The sequence below is a fragment of the Prionailurus viverrinus genome, chromosome A1 (genome assembly GCF_022837055.1).
Source record: "Prionailurus viverrinus isolate Anna chromosome A1, UM_Priviv_1.0, whole genome shotgun sequence".
NCBI lineage: Eukaryota > Metazoa > Chordata > Mammalia > Carnivora > Felidae > Prionailurus > Prionailurus viverrinus.
This window is the reverse complement of record NC_062561.1, coordinates 172,217,376-172,238,076: the sequence shown is the minus strand read 5'-3', so window position 1 is coordinate 172,238,076 and position 20,701 is coordinate 172,217,376. Positions and strand designations below refer to the sequence as shown.

Here is a 20,701-nt window from a genome sequence, read left to right as displayed (position 1 = left end):
ACATTTTCCTCCTGTGCGGTCAGGTCCTTAGGCCACGGTGTTGAAGGAATGAGCAGACACATGAGTGAGGCTCTTCCTGCTGGGATTCCTCCAAAATACCAAGAATGGTGACTCTTTATGTACTCTGAACATGTCATTACAGGCTTTCGTGCAAAGGCAGCAAGCCTCAAAAGGTTTAAATCAGTTCAGATCATTCTTAACTCTGTAAAGAGCTTAACATCATCATCAGGAAAAATACAGCAAGGTTTAAAATTGCCACCTTGATCTTAGGAATCAGCTTGGTGAGGCTAGAATAGTAGCTATGCAGTCATGCTCCTCATTACTGCAGAGCCTTTAGTGTGCTTCTTCTACAGAAAGAAACCCAAGGAAATCATTAAGAATGAGAAGTTCAACTGTTAGGTCAGGATCTCAGACCTACAAGCTGAGCTCAGGGGGCATGAGGGACTGTACTGGGCTCGTCCATCTCTGAAGAGGGTTAAAGGTCAGGCTTGAGAGCAAAGACACAAGATGAAAGGCCACACATCTTTTTATTTTTGCCTCCATTGGATAAGAACAGCCTATTGTGTTGCTCTTACTGTGTTGGAAGGTTCCTCAGTGGCTGGTGAGTATTTATACTAAAGGCATGGCCAATGAACATATGTTCTAGAGTGTTCCACCTGGAATGATTCAGGTGTTCCTGACGGTTCATGAAGAGTGATTAGATAACAGTCCACCTACTGTCCTGAGGCTCAAGTTTATTTGATTCACTACGTGATCAGCGGCCATTTGTTCCAGTAATTGTGCCGTCTCTTGCTAACCCTGTGATCATAAATTCTGCCTCTTAAAAAGTAAATCTCACTACTTAGGCAGAGAGACACGTTTTATTGGATGACTTGCCAACTATTTAAAAAGGAGCGTTTAAAAAAAAAAAAAGAAAAGATTAAATTGATAGAGTTAAGACAAAAAAGTAGTTATGTTCTCTAACTCCTCTTCAGGGCCAGCCCTGCTGAGGATGGCACCAGAGCCTTCTCACATCCCCGTCGGCCCCGCCCACTTGCATTTCTCCACGCAGCTGTGCCAGGATTTCATACAGGGAAGGCCTTATGCCACGCAGCCCTTTCAGACGTCACATCTAAATCATCTTCATTAGCCTTGAAAACTTGGATCCCTAGCAGGGTTCCTGGCACCCCAAACAGAGGAAGCCCTGTGTGTGAGCGCGAGGCACGAAGCCACAGAGGCGACAGCACCCTCTGGTTGAAATGCGTTCTCAACAACTTGTGCACCACCGAGCTGCTGCTTTTCTACTTCTTTTGGTGAAGGGAAACTTCAAAATATTTTGAGCATATGAGATTTACAATGCATGTGGAACAGAGGGAATCATGCATCATTTAGACTTTTTTTTTTTTCTGTGCCTAAGGAGACATATGGTGGTCGTGCTTTCTAATTTAAATATCAGAACCCTTGTCTGTATTTCTTGAAGGGACAGAATATCCCAAATCAGGACAATCTCAGAAAAGCCTCTGTGCAAATGATAAACACGCCTCTCAGGAGTTTCTAGACCAATGACCTTTCTTCGCTCCAGGATCAGCTAAGAAGTCAGTCCCTCCCATCTTTCCCTTCGACTCTCTCAATTTTTCTAATCTCTCTTCAGTATTTTATGTTGATAAAAGTTCTTTTCTCCCCCCTGAATTATTTGACCATCATCCAGGCCCCAGGGGGAAACATCAAGATATTAGCATCCTTCAAGCTGCTGGGAACCTCACTAGTTGAAAACCTCATATGCTTCCTAAACATAAATGTGGCTGATAGGAGCAGACTCCATAGTCCGTGAGACGTGGACTGCAGAATCAGCTGTCTGCCCCTCACTCATCGCTGACTCTACCTTCAGATGGCCTCCTTCTGCATAGTGAAAGCAGTCCTGATAATAATGAGAAAAGCTGACATATAGCCAGGGCTTCCTAAGTGCTGGGAACTTATTAATTCACTTAAATATCCACATAGCTTCCTTTTCATTCTTTCTGGGAGTTTTGAGAGTTTCCAGGAGGATAATGTTTTCAAATGTGTAGACTAAAACCTTGTTTTATTCTTAAAAGCAATGCTTAGGATTACAGGAGAAAACAATCCAAAAGCATGAGTAACCGAGGCAAAAGGAGATGCTGGAAGTGTCCACAATCTCTTGCTCTGTGTCAGCAAAGGCTAGATGGGAAGTAGTGTTCCCCCAAGGCAGGAGTGAGGAGGCAGGCCCTCCCCCGGGCTGGGAGTCCAGAGGTCCTGGCCAGATGCCTCTCAGGCTTGCTCACTGAAATCCTAGCCCTTGGGCTTCGTCCCCCATCTCCTGAATTCCTCCTGTCCCCAGAAATACCTGGAAAACTGTGGAGAGAGGGGGTGGGTCCAAGATGTCTGCACAGGAGGATTTCAACATGGCAGATGAAATGTGGCTGTGGTGGAGCCACATTTGCATAGCAGACACTCTCCTTTTACTCAGTATGTTTTAGGAATGTACCTAACTGATGTCAGGACACCGACAAAGACTATGCTGGGGCAAAAATCCTAAGATAGTGCTTTTCATTGGCTTGTGGTTGACCTCACTAGGGAGAGAAACTTTACAGCCCACTATGCCCAGAAAGAGCGCCCTGAGCCAAGAGAAAAAGGGCAGCCCTGGAGGAAGGAAAGGGGCCCAAGACAATGACTCTTATGTCATCTCCTTGCCTGGGGCTGGTTCCCCCAGGACCTAAGCAGCAGCAAACTCAGCTTGCTTTCTTTGTCCTTATTGAATTAGAAGGAAGTCAAGGAAGCCTGTATGATTGTAAATCAGGGAAATGCGAGTGACTTTTAAAAGCTTGCAACATCAAACTTTCCCATTGGAATGGAGCCAACCCAGGGCAGATGTGTCAAATAGCTGCTTTTGTCTGCCTTGCTCGATCACTCCAGGAAGTAGTGGGGGGGGGGGGGGTGGGTAGAAAGGGGTGCAGGAAGATGAAAATGTAACCAGTCATGTTGCATGCAGTCTCAGGATGGGAGACCTACAGGTAAACGGAGCCCCCCTATTGCCAAGAACAGACTAGGAAACCAAAAGCAAAAACAGAAAACCAACAGCTCTCTGCACAGGAATGAGAGAGGAAGGAGGCGAACTTAGTGGAAAGTCAGGGCTGCCTGGAGGCATAACAAATAACCACAGGCTGGAAAAGTACAGTGAAGGGGAAATGTGGGCCAGGCGAATTCCTCCCTGGGCTCAGGGCGATTTTCCTTGGCATCCCATCAATTATGTTACTGTTGCCTCTTTGAATTTAATCATCTCAGGCTCTAAGTAAGCACACTCTCCCTATCTTCACAAACCTGGAGTGGGAGAACTGTCTATGGCTAACAGGAGGCCCAGAAACCATAAAGGAAAAGGCTGACAGATTGGAATGATTAAGAAGCCAAAACCTCTACTTGGCAAAATCAGTTCACATGAACGCATTTAAAAGTCAAATGAGGACTGTGGGAAAATATTTGCAACACATATAAAAGGCAAAGAGTTAATGTCCATCATGGCTAAAATGCTCCTACAAAGCAGTATAAAAAAACCAAAGGGGAGGGGGAAATGGGCAAACGATAAAAAGAGGCATTTTAGGGCAGAAAATTACAAACGGCCAATAACCTTTGAAAAATACTCAAACTAACAGTTACAGTAATTTAAATTGAAACAAAGGAGTTCTCTTTTTTTTTTTTTTGGTTAAGTTGGCAAAATTTAAAAATATTTTGATGACATATAGTGTTTCTAAGAGGATAAGAAGATAAGCCCCTTTATATTCTATTAATGGGTGTGTTAATTGGTATGACATTTTTGAAAGACAATTTGGCAGAATTTAGCAAATTTAAAACAAACATATTTTCCAACCAAGCAGTCCCACTTATAAGATTCTATTTCAGAAACGTTTTGAGTCTAGAGGGAAGGATGTGTGTGTGTGTGTGTGTGTGTGTGTGTGTGTGTGTGTGTGTATGCACGCACCCATGCACATTGTGATGCTATTGTAACAGCAACAAATTACAAGCAACCCAAAGACCATCGATGAGAAAAGAGACAAATCATAGAACATTCATATCCAGGAATATTATGGAGCCACCAAAATGATGTGGCAGATCTAAATGTCCTGACATAGTAATACGTTAAATGAGAAATAAAGACTCAGAAAAATACACACACATATATAGCATATGTGTGCATATATATAGAGACATGTATAATCTCATTTCTATAAAAATGAAAGCAAATACAGCTCTACGTGTGTACACACACTAAAAAAACCCACCATATACAGAGAACACATACACACATTCTAAACTGATAAGAGTCATTAAACGTAAGCAGGAGTGAGGCAATTAACCAGCAGAAGATTGGTTTTTATTTGTTCTATTCCTGTGTTGTTTGAATTTGCTGCTATATTATCTACTACTTTTATAGTTAAAAAGCAAGATCAACAGATGTAAACAGATGCACACATGCATTCATGTTACTCTCCTATGGTAAACACCAAGGTAATTGTAGCAGAAGAGTATGGTGTGCACAGCAAGATCCTTTCTTGCTCCTTCAATGTTTTTATTCTTTTGAGAGAGGGACAGCCAGGGAAGGGCAGAGGGAGGGAGGGAGAGAGAAGACCAAGCAGGTTCCACACTGTCAGCACAGAGTGCAATGTGGCGCTCAGTCTCCTGAACCACAAGATCGTGACCTGAGCTGCAATCAAAAGCCCGATGCTCAACCCACTGAGCCACCCAAGCAACCCCTTTCTTGCTCCTTCAAGATTCTTGACTGGCAGAAATGGATAATTTTGGAGACAGCTCTAAACTGAAAACAAAAGGAGCTGGACACCCTCTGCCAGGGATGTGAAGACCAGGCATTTCAGCAGAACCCATGAAGCAGCCGTCACCATATTCCCACCTTAGTGTCCGTAAAACAACAACCACCAAAAGTAACCTTCTGTAAACTTCCCATTTCATTGGATTCCTTATGAGGCATTAATGAGGGAGTATGCAGAGTGTTTGAAAAGCAGTTGGCATGTGATAGGGGACATGTAGATGATGTTATTATTGACGCAGTAAGTACCCCTCTCTACCTCACCTCCCTGTGCAGAAGGAGGTCCAATTCAACGCACATCTGCTTTCCCAAAGGCAGAGTTCTTCCAAGACTTCCCTAGTGAAATGTGGGCAGATGACATAAAGCGGAGGCTGGTGTCTCCCTGCTTCGGGATGGTGGCAGGTGGTGTTCCTGGAGTACTGGAATGGGTCTTAGGTGAGGTGCACAGAAAGGTAGTGAATGGCGAAAGTGCGATGGTCATTCCTCATTCCCCTGGTTTCCTACGGAATCAAGTAAAAGGTGAATCAAGAAATTCTTAGGTTTCCCATAAACCTGGGTCGACTACAGAAGAAGGGGGCCAGGGGGACCTGCTGGTTACTCTGTGGGATTTCCAACTGAAGTTAACAAATAGGTAGGAGGGTGAGAGAGAGAAAATGGCAGTGATGAGTGGAATCCTCAACAAAGGACGAGCTGGGCCCACAATGGCGCTGGTCAGTGGCTATCATGGATACACAGCCTAACAAGTGTTGACGTGACCTGCTGGCTGCCCTGGTTCTAAGAAGATCAGTATTTGAATCAGCTGGCAGATTCCTTTTTTTCCCCAGATTTGCAGCAAAGGGTTAAAACTAGGGGGTGAAGACTAGGGAAAGATCCTGGAGATAAGAGTATTCTGGAGTTGAAATTATAAACTAGAATTTTTGTAAGTATTTGGGAGTAAAAAAAAAAAGTAAGTTTACTTATTTCTAAGTAAACTAAGTTTAAACTAGAATGAAATAAAGGTAAGAAACCTGTTCTGGGCAGATTCTGTAGTGTGTGTCTGTGTGTGGTTAGGAGGAGGGCCTGAAGGAAAATGAGCCAGGGGTCTGGGGCCAAGAAAGGCACGGGTAGTTGTGAGAATAAGGCAGGCATTATGCTTGCACAAATCTCCCTTCTTCTCCTCTGCTACATTCTTTGTTCCCCTTCTTTGCTACTGATGAAACATTTCCCTTCTTCTTCCATGAAGTCATAAAGATTGAATGGGTCCAAGAGAAAGGAATTAGCTCACCTACAAGGTAAAAGGAAAATCAGAAGGGTTTTTTGTTATTGTTGTTGGTTTGTTTGTTTGTTTTAAAATATTTTTAAAGCAATATACTGGAAAAAGGCATTGAAAAGAGAATTCAGGAGACCTGTGATTGGGGACAAATATGAAAACCTCTTTTGGGCTTGGTTTCCTCATCCATAAAGTCTGGCATTTGGTAGCAATAGATGGTCTCTAAGATTTCCAGTACTTATGATTTCTGCTTTACTTCTTAGAACCGAAAGGGGCCATCAGTTAAAATCCCCATTGTATATAAGAATATTCTATGAGACAGCCCAAGAAATGTATTGGATTTTATGAATGGATGCCTTTATGCTTTAGTATAAATTGGTAATTACCTTGATATTATCTAAATCAAAACAGTGGTTTCTTCCAGCTATGCCTAAAATTCATATTACCTATCCCTTCCGTGTGTGACTACAGCATTAATCCATCAAAGGACTCTGAGCCAGCCACAGGCTGAGTTTCCCTAAAGCTCCCTACAGAGGAATATAATGGCTACAGACCATTGACACACCTCAGCAGACACCAGGGATGCTCAAGGATAAATACTATTAGGGTTAGGTTATGGCAGAGGCAGCAACAGACACAACCCTAAATCTCAGGGGCTCGGTAGCCATCAAAGTTTATTTCTCACTCATGTGAAGTCACATGGGTCAGCAGAGCTGACATTCAGTGACTCAGGGGTCTGGGCTCTCTCCATGTTGTACTGCCAGCATCTCAACACAAGATTCCAAGTTCATCCTTCAAGGGATGATAGACACGGACAGAGAAGGCACACCAACAGTTAAGAACTAAAGGTACCATATCACTTCTCCTTGCATTCCTACCTGCCAGAACTCCATCACGTGGATCTAACTGAACCGAAAGGACACTGGGAAGTGGAGGAGAGCACGTGGATCTTCAGCGAGTGCCTCGCTACCTCTGGATGAAGTGACGACGCAATCAGGGACATAAAGTCACCAAGTTAGGAGCTGTTTCCTGTCTGAGCATGTTTGGAGTGGGTGACCAAAAAGCCTTGGTTTTTTTAATCTGTGGCTTCTTTAAACTATTTCTTTTTCTTGTCAAAAAATTGTTTCAGCTTGGGAAAATTGAGGCAACTTGCTAGGAAGCAGGGCTTCACAGCTCTATTTCATCCCATCTCGAGAGAAGGTTGCCTTTAAGTGGCCACATTACACTGTTGATTCACGATAACTTTAAGCCAACGAAAACCCTCACACAATTGTTTAGAGAAACTGCTGCCAAGCCAGGCCTTAACATCCTCTAATTGTGCTGTTCACTTTGCTTTAAGCCTAAATGCAGGACTTTATATTTACTCTGTTAAGTGTCATCCTGTTATTTTCAGACACTTGCTTCAGCCCTCTGAAGTTTTTATTCTGTCATGTATTGTAATAGCTGTTTCTTCAGAATTTGCATCCGATACCAATTTGATGAGTAGGTCTTGTGTGTCCAAATGCAAGTTCTTAAAAACAATATGCCAGGGGCAGAGCCCCCCGGTAGAACACCAGAGACCTCCCCTGAGAGACATCATCACGATCCATTAATAAGCACAGTGGGTTCATTTGTTACACCCAGTTTCATTTTTCTTTTCTTTTTTTTTTTTTTGAGAGAGAGAGAGAGACAGAGACAGAGAGAAAGGGCAGAAGGAGAGAGAGAGAGAGGGAGAATATTAAGCAGGCTCCACACCCAGCATGGAGCTCTACATGGGACTCAGTCTCACAAACTGTGAAATCATGACCTGAGCCAAGATTAAGAGTGGGACACTTAACCCACTGAGCCGCCCAGGCTCCCCTGTTCCACTAGCTTCAGATACTACTTACCACAGTATCAACCAGTTGGCATTTCTCCAATTTCTCAAGGATTTCCTAAGGCCTCATAACATGCCTGGATGAAAACTAAACTCACCATCTGCCTTCCTCAGCCACTCCTACTGCTCAGGAGCCTATTGGTTGATGGCACCACCATCTAGCCCGCTATGCTGGAAAACTGGGGCAATCCCAGACCCTCTCTCTCCCACACTTTCCTCAGAAGCAAACTGGTATGAAGATTAGACTGGTATAAAGCAGTGAAGTGTTGCCACTACTGAACTGGACTGTCTCCTCCACTCGCCCCTTATGCCAGGGCAACTGCCTCTAAGCTGCTCTTCATGTCTCTGGAACTTTCTCCTTCAGTGTATGCACTTCATCCTCACTAAAGTTCTTTCAGAACTACAGGTCACATCATGGGACACCCCTGAATAAAACTCAATGAAACCCTCCAGAGTAAGAATGATAAAAATATCTAACACATTGTTGAGCATGGGCAATGGCCAAAGAGAAGACCAGCATGGCTACTCCAAATGGGAACAGGGTACCTTCTATTCTTAGACCCTAATGTTTCTAGGAGGCACACTCCTGCACCCTCCACCTCCATCCCTCAGTTTGGGCAAATCCCACATTTGCATCTCAACACTCTAGCTCTCCTTTCTCTGTCCTCTCAAAACTCCTTCCCCAACTCAGAAAAGGTCTCAGTCCCCTCCAAGGCTGGGAAGCTGCTGCTTGGGTCATCGTGCAGTCTGCCCCGCTCCCAGGGAGAAACTGGCTCCTTTTTCAGGCTTTGCTTTACTAAGTCAGAGGCAAGCTTTTAGAATTCAAAAATAAATGAATAAATGAATACAACAAAAGTGAACCCCCAGCTTCATCCCTCCCCCAATCACCAGGCTCTTAGAAATGAAAGCTTTTAAAAGGCTTTCTTTTTATATTCTCAGCCAGATATTGGACTCTGTTCTGGCTGGATTCTTGTGTGTCTTTTCTTCTTTGGGGCAATCAGCTTTAGTCTCTTGGTCTGGTTAAATGGCGAAAGGGCCACAAGGTAAAACAAGGTTTTCTGAGAAAGGAAAAGAGTTCTCATAATATTTCAAAATATTATCCTGATGCTTTGTTGATCTGTCCCCCTACTCTACTAAATTCAGCTCCATGTGGGCAGGGACCAATGTTTGCTTGAAGTCTGTTTTCCCAGTGCTTCAGACACATTAGATGGTCGTTAAATGCTTAATGATTGATGACTAAGCCAATGGACAAAGATAGACCATGTCAATGGCATTTTGCTAATCTACCAGTATGCTAATTTTGTAAAAAGAGAAATCAAATAATTTGACTTAGTTCCTCTGTTGTTGAGTGGCTCAAACTGCAGGAATAGGAAAATATATCCTTTTGAATAGGATTTCAGAAACCACAGGGATTTCAAGACCACATCTGTGGTGATCAATTTTTGTACAGGGGAAAAAAAGAAAGGCAAATTCAATAAAACATTTGCAGATAGTGGTTAATTCCTGTGCACTGGGGATGCATAATTCTTCAAAGAGAAAGGATGTGTTTTATTGTCTTCTCACCTTTATGGATGTTTTCTCTCATTATCATTTAATGAATGCAATTTTATAAAAATAAATGAGTGGTTTTGTCCGGATCCTTTTTCTCAAAGTCTGTCCAGCTTACTGGGCTCCCCACCCCAGACTGGACCTTAATAATGAGTATACTAACAAAACAAAAAAGTAAAATCATATTTCCCAGGTGCTAACTATTAGAGCCTCTTCATTGTTTGTTTCTAAAAGGAATCTTTTTCTTTTGTGTGATTTCTGCTCTCCTTTATGTGACATTTCAAAATAAACTATTGACCTTGTGTGGTTATTAACAGACTTCAGTGGATGGGTGCCCACAGCTGGTGCTGCATCTATGGAATGCAGGTAAAAGGAATTGCTGGGCTCCTGGAGGCAGCATGACAAAGAGGAGGTAAATGAATGAGTTCCAGGGCCAGAGAATACGGTTTGAATTACTGCCGTGCAACTCGCTCTGAGGGAATTATTTAGTACTCAGAATATGACTGGAATATTTTACAGTAACAATGAAGGTTACACCACATCTATCGATTAAGCCAGTGACTTGCTACCTGGATCCCTTTGATCTCATTGAAACAAGAGCTGGGGAGAAAGTGGATGGGAGGTTAGGTTAGCGTAGGGCACTAGCTACCTAGATGGCCAGGGCTGACCCAGCTAACCTGGCCTGTTGGGTGGCGTCCCCACTCTCCTCTCCACTCTCTTGTACTTTTCTCAGGAAAGCACAGCCTTTGCAGCTAGAAGTCCACGCTGAGCCTCCTGAGTGGTTATGCTTCCCAATGAGATTGGGCCCATTGGCTTTTAAAGCTTATCCATGGGTCAGGAAACCTTATGTTCCCCAGTTTTCAAATACTGGGTCGTCAAACAGACAAGTTATGAAAAGTACAAGAGAAGATTTTCTTAATGCATCCATGGCTACTATATTAGCTGTGTGTGCGTGTGTGTGAACAACTAAATATAGTGGATTTTCTTTATCTCCTGGTTCCATTTTTACACCCAGTTCTTGAAAAGACATTTTACTCATTCTTAGTTCAGAAAAAATTAGGCCTGCTTTGCAGATCAGCTGTTTTCAATTATGTTACTCCACCCACTCTCTCTGTTTTTCTGGGCACTCATTTACCCGCTGAAGGATTTATAAGGCAGCCCTCTGCTCTTTCTCAGCCTCTGCGGTCACGCTGCCTCCACACACCTAATCTGCTCCTTGGGGAGCTTGCTAGTTCTAAGCCAGGGACGGTGCCAAGTAGAATATGAGAGTCCCTCTTCCTTCCCACCCCGTACTCCCAAACATTTGTTGGTAGATGAATATCAGCCCACAGAAGCTATTTTGCAAGAATCGTTATGTTTCTTCATGTCTTTAAATCGGTTTAAATCTGTTCTGGGTCTCCCTCCCTCAAGGATGTAGGGAAACGTAAATTCCAGTCATTACTGGGACTCCCCACCTTCGAGGCCTGTGCAGGAACTTATACATTGCCCGATTAACAGGGTGCCCCCTCTGATCTCAGGCCACTGTCCTTGCTGCTTACTGCTGAGATGCTTGTTGTCACAGTCCCAAGGGGGCCACCAGCCCCAGCAGCCACCCCCAGGGTGCTGAAAGCTTAGGCGAGGCCAGGGCCCCCTGAATCTAGAGCCAGCTTTCCTACATGTCCTCGACAGCTGTCCCAGGGGTCTCATCCCTCCCTCAGACTTCTGTCAAGGAGCAGTGTGTGATCCCTAATGTTAGAGGGACCCTCTGACCTCCACCTTCTTCCACTGTCTCAGGAGATCTCACCCACCTTGAAAGTCACTTCTCTCTCTTCCCTCTCCGGAACACCTGGCATAATTTCTTCAGAGGGCTTAAGCTTTCACAAAAGACAGGAAAGGCCACTGACATCAAGTCTTCTGTTGTGCAAAATCCCTGATGCAAGCAAAGTATTAGGATGCTTGAAATGAGAGGATGGAAAAATACAGACAGTAAAGTTTTTGCTCAAATATTACCATCCTGTTTGCTCTTTTTTAAACTAGTAAACGCTAGTTAAGAGAACCATCGGGGGAGATCTGGAAGGAAGAAGAAAGGTCGCTGTGACACAGAGGCATCTTCAGAGGTGCCCAGGCAGGTAGTCGCTGCCCCTGTAGTGATCTCCCAGTGTTGTCCCGCAGAGAATGCTGGGGCGGGGTGGGATGGGGAACTGGGGGGGGGGGGGGGATGTGGCTTCTAAATCTATATTGCTCCATTAGCAGTTCTTCATTTACTCCTTTCATGTCCTCTTTCTTATTCATTGCATTCTTCTTTGTCTTTCCTCAGCATAATTTCAAGTTGTGTTCCCAGGTACTACATGACTGGTACAGAGTTGCCTACACTTTGCCAAGGTACCCCAATACCACCAAGGCCTAATGCTGAGTGGCTAGTCACTGGGTCAGCTTAATAAAGAAAATAGCCCACAACCCAGCCTTGGTAACATTCAGATACCCAGATAAGATCGAACGTGATTTGAAAGTTGAGCAATCACCCTGCAAGCGTTTAAGCCAGTTTAATCCATAACTGTCTCCTTCATGAAACAACATTAGCTTTTTGCTACAACCTGGGCTTCTCATGCTTTTTTGCATGATTGCCTTCTTCTTGCTTTCTTTCAAATTGTAGCAAATGTCAATTTCTGGGCCACTCACTGTTTTCCATTTCACTCATTTTACATACTTATATCTGTTCAATATTTATAAATATTTTAGCTTGTGAAAGCTGTTTAGTATCTTTCCATTATCTACCTTTGTTGTAGAACATCTGCTTTGTTTCATATGCTCAATACAAAAAAAAAAAAGTTTTTGAGCTAAACAAATACGCAGAAGGTTATACGAGTTTGCAGGTCACTATTTTCTGTGTTCTTTTTCCATCACAAATTGCATTTCACTTCTCTTCTCCACATATTTTTATCCTACAGAACAGAGGTCGGCACACTACTTCCCATGGGCCAAATCTAGGCTACACTTCCTTTTGTAAATAATGTTTTGTTGGAACACAGCTGTTGTGCCCATTCTTTTAAGTGTTATCTCTGGCTTCTTTCACACTATGGTGTCAGTGCCGAGTAGTCACGATAAAGACTGTATGATGTGCAAAGCCTAAAACACGACTACCCAGATCTTCACAGAGGACGTTTGCTCATCCTAGCTGTGGGGTAATAACACTAACCAAAAATCCTTTCTGTCACCGAATCTTAGAGTTTCAGAGCTGGAAGGAATATTAGTCTACGAACGTCACTTGACAGAAGATAAAACAGGCCCACACAAGAGACAACTTTCACTAAATGCTTATTATGTGCCAAGCACTGTGCCTCAGCAAATATTATCTCCTTGAGTGCCCACAACCAATACTATTTCTTGTGGTTTTTTATAGATGAGTAAATCAGGACAAAGAGCTTAAATAACTCACTCATGGCCACATAGCTATTATAGTAAATGGAGCTGATGGTGCTTGGCTCAGGGAGTAGGACTGCAAAAATTGAAAACAGAACCATTGCTTCATTCAGCCTCTAAGCTAAAGAATTTTCTGTCAGACCCACAGAAAGTAAGTGTCAGAACAGAGGTAGTGCCTGCTTTCCTGGTCTCCCTTAAAATTCAGTAAAAGTCAAGATTTTTATTGACCTCTATGCTCTGTGACCAAGGAAAGAATGGGGCCTTCTTTGCCTGTCTTTCCTGAATCTTGACTAAAAATAAACTGACCATCGGCTGTGGGGTAGGACTTCCTGTTCAGGCGTCAGTTTTTTGCTAGGTGAGTCACACAGCTATGGCTGTTTCCTGGAAACTTCCTTGGGGTTTGACTAACTCCTGAAAAGTCTGCACAGAGTGGAAATGGATACCCGTTACAGGTCCCTCTGCTTCCATGAGGAAATGGGACTCCTCCTCCTCAAGAAATCTGTTATGGCTTAGCCTTTCCTGTGTTCAAAAAGTACAACAGAAACCACTATTTGGAGTGATAAAATTCATAGCTAACATTTCCAATAGGAACAACCTGGGGAAATATGCTGTAAGAATTACTGATTCACCAGAAAATTAAGTGTCTATTGATTACAATAATACCTGAAGCTTCAGGGTCATTGGGATCCACATGATCAGGACTCCCAAACCCTCGACACCTTTGGCCTGGCCCTGCTGCCTTAGAAGTGTATACTTCTCATTTTTTGTCAAACTTACCTTCGTGTTTTAACTTCTCAGTGTTTTGTAATTTGGTTCTCTCCTTGGGTTTCTGATACTGTCCCTCCTAAATATTTTTTTCCTGAAATGAAGGCTTTCTCAGTGCTTAAACCAGGCTGCTCTTCTACTACAGAAAGTCCCACAACTGGGCAGGTTGTTGTCTCCATGTAAGTATTATCTTCCGCTGGGTGCCTGAAATGGAACAACCTAGTAATCTTCTATTTCCCTAGTCAGTTCATATTCCCATCTCCACCTTGACTTCTTACCATGCTCCTGCTCTCTGACCCACCTCATCAAATTGGAATGCTTCAAATATCCACACCAATCTGTTTCATGTCCCTGTCCTGCCTTGCTCCTTACATTTGATAAGAAGCCCCTTCTCCTATGAGAGGTCAGATGTTTTCTATCACATCATATCTCAACGTCTCAGGGAACTTCCATGGACCATTTCCCCATCTTCAGGTCTGGATTAAAAGTCAAGTCACACGAGGGGCATCTGGGTGGCTCAGTTGGTCCAGCATCCAACTTCGGCTCAGGTCATGATCTCATGGTTCATGGGTTCCAGCCCTAACTTGGGCCCTGTGCTGACAGCTCAGAGCCTGGAGCCTGGAGCCTGCTTCAGACTCTGTCTCCCTTGCTCTCTACCCCTCCCCCACTCACGGTCTCTCTCTCTCTCTCAAAAATTAATAAATATTTTAAAAAACTAAAAAAAACCCAGTCAAGTCACCTGAGCAGCAGCCTAGCATGCCAATTCGTAAGAGGTTAAAAGAAAATCCCTGGGATAAATCATTATAGAATTACAGTACCAGTTAATACAGGTTTTCATATATAACCATAAAATATAAATTGGTCCCCCTCCTACCGAATGGAAGTTAAAACCAGACAAAACAGCAAACAAGCAAATTCCCCTCCAACTCTGATCTACTACAAGTGAGTTTTTATGATCCCATCGCAGGATACAACCCTGTAGTGTTGCCACCACACTGAAATTGACCAGTAGACAATTTTTTTGGAGTCAGCTGAAATCCTCAAACCCAATAAAGTGGAGAAGCATAAATGCGTATTTGACTTATGTGAAATCAATGAAGATGAGCCACCAACGGGAGAGCAAGAACAAAAATGAGAGCTGAGCAAATAAGAATTTAAATAGTATGAACAATTCTGCCGGCTGGTCTCCTCACTGCTCATGTGGACCTACAACAGTGTTGTCAGATAGGAGGAAAACAAATCCCTAGAGTTAGTGGGATTACCATATTACCAATACCCATCTTTATTGTCTCATTCTTCATCACACAGACACTGAGCTCATTGTTATCGTCAGCATCCGTCCTCATGGTGAGTCACCATTATTACGACCAGAGCCAGGCAAAAATATGAAGGATGCATGGTGAGTATTTAGTATCATTGTTTTCCTTTTTTTTTTTAATGCTTCTGTTCTCCTTATCTTGCTATCCTATAATTTAAAATATGGTAGAGTTATGTTTTTAATGTGTATACTTTAATATGTCCTCTATATTACTATATATTTTACACACGTATATTTACATACTGGCATAGAGAAGCATATATACCATACCACATACACTATTCTACATTTGATGTATAGGATTCTCAAGGATTACCTTGAGAAAATATGATTATCACTTTGCTCTTGGGACTTTGCAACCCAATGTCTACATTAGCCACAACCAACTAAAACTACAGAGTAATGCTACCTTTTAGGAAACCTAATAAATGCTACTAAACATGTTATCTGATTTAAAAAATCACAATAGAAACCAAGAACTAGAGAACAACTGGGAACCTTTTTGCCAACAGGAAATCCAGGAAAAAGAACTTGAAAACATATTTTGAACAAAGCCTAAAGCTAACATGCTTAACTTCCATTCTTAGAATTACCAAATGACCAGTTTTGAGTAAAAACGCTGAAATGTAAGACGGTTCTAAGTAAGTTAAATGCTGTATGTTTAGTGCCTCAAATAAAGCCCTTGTTTTGAATTGGAATTTTATAGGAAATAGGGTAGGCCATTTCCTTCAAAGGTATGCCATTTCCTTCACATGAAAGGTCAGTTTTTTCCCTGTCCTCATTAAATAAATTGTAGCCACATATTTAAATAATATCATCTTATTGAAAATTCAGATTTTTAGCCTCTGTCAATTTTGGTTTGCCTCCTTTTTTATGTATCTTCTGGCATTTATTCTGAATTAGCTGTTTCCATCATACTCAAGCCTTTCCTGTGGTAAAATCAAATAAATCAAAAAAACAAATAAAAATCTCCTTTGACCCCATATTCTCTCTGCCCAGTGTCACATCATATCACTTTCCACCCAAACTTAGCTAAAGCTATTTGTAAATTTGAAACTTGACTTATTCAGCCTTCTAAGTGGTCTCCTTGATTTAATTAATTCCTGATCCAATCCATTCTCCAAACCATGAATAACTTTCCTAAAATACAGATCTTATCATGACACTCTCAATCTTTTTTTTTTCTTAACTTTTTAATTTATTCTTGAGAGACAGAGCATGAATGGGGGAGGAGCGAAGAGAGAGGGAGACACAGAATCTGAAACAGGCTCCAGGCTCTGAGCTGTCAGCACAGAGCCCAATGCAGGGCTCAAACCCACGAACCGTAAGGTCATGACCTAAGCTGAAGTTGGACGCTTAACCTACTGAGCCACCCAGGCACACCATGACACTCTCAATCTTGAACTCCTTCTATTGCTCTCTGTTTCTCTAGGATAACATCTTAATTTGTGTGTAAAGTCCTCTACCACATGGGGCTCACCACCCTCCTTACCACTCTCAGCCCTTGCTGCTCACTTACACCAGTGGCTCTAGCCCATCAAACTTTCCTGTTCAGTTCCTCAGTTGTGCCATGCTTGCTCTCTCCTCAAAAGTAACTCACTCACTCACCCTTTATCGCTCAGCCTAAATGTCTCTTTTTCATCAGGGTCTTTGTTGGGGTTCCTTGCCACATGCTGTCACTATACATCCCTCTTATAACATTCACCACATTTGTAATAACTGCTTTAATGCATGTACCTAAATTCCATGAAGGTGGAGACATATCTGCCTGTCTTCTCGACCCCTTTAACTCCAGGACTGAGTACAGTGCCTGGCAGGTAGAATGGACATGATAAATATTTGTGAAATAAGGAAATAATATTATGATCTAATAACATAAGGGTTCTATTTTGGAATCTTACAGATAAAACATTTCAAATTCTCAGTCACCCCTTTCTTTCAGGATTACTTCAGTTGGCTTTATCTTTCTAGAAGAAAAATGTTTTGCAGTCCTAGAATGTGTAATCTATTTAACAGACTCAGACTCTGCCATGAATGGAGAACATATTCAGTAGTCATTCAATAACAAAATCAGTGTTACTTCTAATTTTAAAAATGGAGATGTAGGAAGAGAAGACCTTGAAGTTGACTTTCTTACATATTGTCCCTAAATGATGTTTTAAAATTTTAACTCCAAAGTAAATATCAACAGTATAAAGAGTCCTCAAAAAATGAAAAATAGAACTACCATATGATCCAGTAATCATCGTACTGGGTATTTACCCAAAGAATATGATATACACACCTCTAAGTTTACTCTAGTATTATTTACAATAGACAAGATGTAAAAGCAAGTGAAAGTGTCTACTGATAGATGAATAAAGAAGATGTGCTACACACACACACACACACACACACACATTGGAATATTACTCAGCCATAAAAAGAAGGGAATCTTGCCATTTGAACAACATGGATGGAGCTAGAGTATAATGCTAAGTGAAATAATCAGAGAAATACAAATACCATATGATTTCACATATGTGGAACTTAAGAAACAAAGCAAATGAACAAAAAAAGAGAGACAAACCAAGAAACAGATCCTTAACTACAGAGAGCAAATTGATGGTTACATAAAGAGGGGAAGAGGGTAGGAGGATGGGTGAAATAGGTGATGGGGATTAAAAGTATAGTCATCATGATAAGCACTGAGTAGTATATTAAATTGTTGAACCACTAAATTACATGCCTGCAACTAATATAACACTGTATGTTAACTATGCTGGAATTAAAAATTTTTAATTAAATTAAAAATAAAATATTAAAAGTATTAGAAAATGTTTAACAGACTCTAGATACTGCATAGGTATTGGAGAGATACTTACATAGTTCATCAAATCTAAAAGCCATCAAAGAAACATGGTATATAAAAATTTTAGGGGTGCTTGGGTAGCTCAGGGTCATGATCTCGTGGTTCATGAGTTTGAGCCCCGCATTGGGCTCTGTGCTGACAGCTTGGAGTCTGGAGCCTGCTTCAGATTTTGTGTGTGTCTCTCTCTGCCCCTCCCTTACTCGCACTCTGTCTCTGTCTCTCAAAAACGAATAAATGTTAAAAATTAAAAAAAAATTTAATCCTCTATGGAGGAAGATATCATAAACAAAGTCAAGAAAAAACTTAATGATCAGGAAAAAAAATATTTGCAATATATAATCCAGAAGAAAATGTGGTATATGCAATTGTATTCATTATCTAGTTCTGCAAAAGAAATAACCCCAAAACTTAGCATCTTGGAGCAATACTTCTTACTCTCCATTTCTGTGGGTTAGGAACCCAGGCACAAATTAACTGGGTCCTCTGCTTCAGGGTCTTCTATAGGCTGCAAGTGAGATGTTAGCCAGGCTACAGGTTCATCTGAAGGCTTGAATGGGAAAGGATCTTCTTCCAACCTTACATGGATGTTTGCAGGATTCACTTCTTAAGGACTTTGGAATAAGGGTCTCTGTTTCCTTTTTTTTTTTTTTTTTTAGTTTTTTTTTTTTTAACGTTTATTTATTTTTGAGACAGGGAGAGACAGCATTTATTTTTGAGATGGGGGAGGGTCAGAGAGAGAGGGAGACACAGAATCTGAAACAGGCTCCAGGCTCCGAACTGTCAGCACAGAGCCTGATGCGGGGCTCGAACTCACGGACCACAAGATCATGGCCTGAGCCGAAGTCGGATGCTTAACCGACTGAGCCACCCAGGCGCCCCAGGGCCTGTTTCTTAAGGGCTATTGCCCTTTAGCTCTGTGCCAGGTAGCTTTCTCCATCAGAGCAAACAGATGAGAACAGCCACAGAGAGAATACCAGCAAAATGGAAATCGTGTTCTTTTGTAACCTATCACAGAAGTGATATCACATCACTTCTGCTGTACACTAATCTTTGAAAGAAAGTCCACACTCATAGGACGGGATTATACCAGGGCATGAATAACAGGATGGGAGTTTACTGGGAATCACTTTAGAAGGCTACCTACCACAATAAGATACATGTTGCTTTTACAATTTGGTTAGAAAAATATAAACCTGATACAAATGTGAGCAAAAAACAGGGATGGGCAATTCACATAAGCGCAATGCAAATGATCACTTTGCATTTGAAGATCTCCTTCTCCTTTACAGTAGTCATGGAAGTGCAGATCCAAGTGGCAAAGAGAGGATCATAGTGAATCTCAGATAAGACTCAGATTAATTTGTAAAGATGAGAAGACAGCACTCTCAAACATTCATTGTTAATGACAATATGAATTCTAAATTTCTAGATTTAGAAATTAGAAATCTAATTTCTAAAATTAGAAATGCACATTTCCTTTAACTTAGAATCTAACCCGTCAAATTAAAAGCAAGAATTCACCCCCCCCACCCCACACACACACATTCTTATGGTAGTACTGTCTCTGCAAAAAAAGTGGAAACAAAATGGAAAGTCATCAGTAGGGAAATAGTAAAATAAAGTGTGGTATGTGTATGTATAATATTATGTAACCAAAGAGAATAAATTAGAGGAAGAGAATGCATGCCACCCCCCACCAAGAAAAGGAGGAAAGAGGGAGAATGGCAAAGAAAGGTGGCACCAGAAAGTTTAACTGTGAGAACAAGCATGAATTTATATAATATTATATTTATTTGTGGCTATGTGAACAAAGAAAATAGATTAATTTTTAATAGGTTAACTCTGTATTAAGTGACTTGGAGAAATGTTATCATGCATTTATGAATCTACTCTGAAAATCAATAGCATGCAAGAAAAAGGTACGGGAAAATACGCAACAAGTTTTTAACATGGATTACCTAAGGTGAGTTTATAAGGGGAAATAGAAGGAGAGGTTGAGAAGGGAGCTATGTAAAACACAAAACAAATACCAAACTTTTATTTATACATAAAACTGAATATGATTTTAAAAACCAGGTAAAATTTTATCTGAATCATATAAGATAACAAGATAAATGTGTATACGTTCATATACAAAGAAGAACAAGAAAGAGTCACCAAAATGTTCATGGTGGTTGTGTCTCAAGGCTGACAGTCCAAGTAATTTCTATTTTCCTTCTTGTAGTTTTATATATTGACTCATTTTTATTTTTATTTTTTTTCAACGTTTTTTTATTTATTTTTGGGACAGAGAGAGACAGAGCATGAACGGGGGAGGGGCAGAGAGAGAGGGAGACACAGAATCGGAAACAGGCTCCAGGCTCGGAGCCATCAGCCCAGAGCCCGACGCGGGGCTCGAACCCACGGACCGCGAGATCGTGACCTGGCTGAAGTCGGAGGCTTAACCGACTGCGCCACCCAGGCGCCCCTATTGACTCATTTTTAAAAAGCCGGTATTATTTATGTAATTAGAATGAAACATAGTTAGAAATATGTTTATACATGTGTATGTTTTGTATACATATGTGCCTATAGAGTCTGTTGTAAGTGATGACTGTGAAATGGGTCTGAAATGATAGCCAAGATTTCTACAGGCAAGAGAGGAGGAAGAGGGCGTTTTATGTAAAAGACACATAGAGAGAGAGATGCTGACTCTGAAATGTGTAAAGTCACAGGGAGGGAAAACAAGAGGCCTGACTTGACTGGCTCATAGGGAATGGGAGGGGTAGGGTGCGGGGGGAGAGTAGGAAGAGTCTAAGTTGTACTGAGATTGTGAAGGACTTTACAGATGGTTCAGACTGTATCTAGTAAGCCATGGGGAGCACCACCTGAGTTTAAGATGGCATATAAAAATCTGTTGGAAG

General features: G+C 41.7%; 1 long non-coding RNA gene across 1 annotated transcript; it reads right to left on the bottom strand.

The window, feature by feature from the left end:
* Positions 1-4,998: 4,998 nt before the first annotated feature.
* On the bottom strand, positions 4,999-16,759 carry LOC125170392 (uncharacterized). The gene is made up of 4 exons (XR_007154012.1): positions 16,685-16,759; positions 13,642-13,833; positions 11,253-11,374; positions 4,999-5,313 (listed from the first exon to the last, which is right to left on the bottom strand). It is a non-coding gene; the product is annotated as an uncharacterized LOC125170392 (long non-coding RNA).
* Between the last annotated feature and the right edge of the window lie 3,942 nt (positions 16,760-20,701).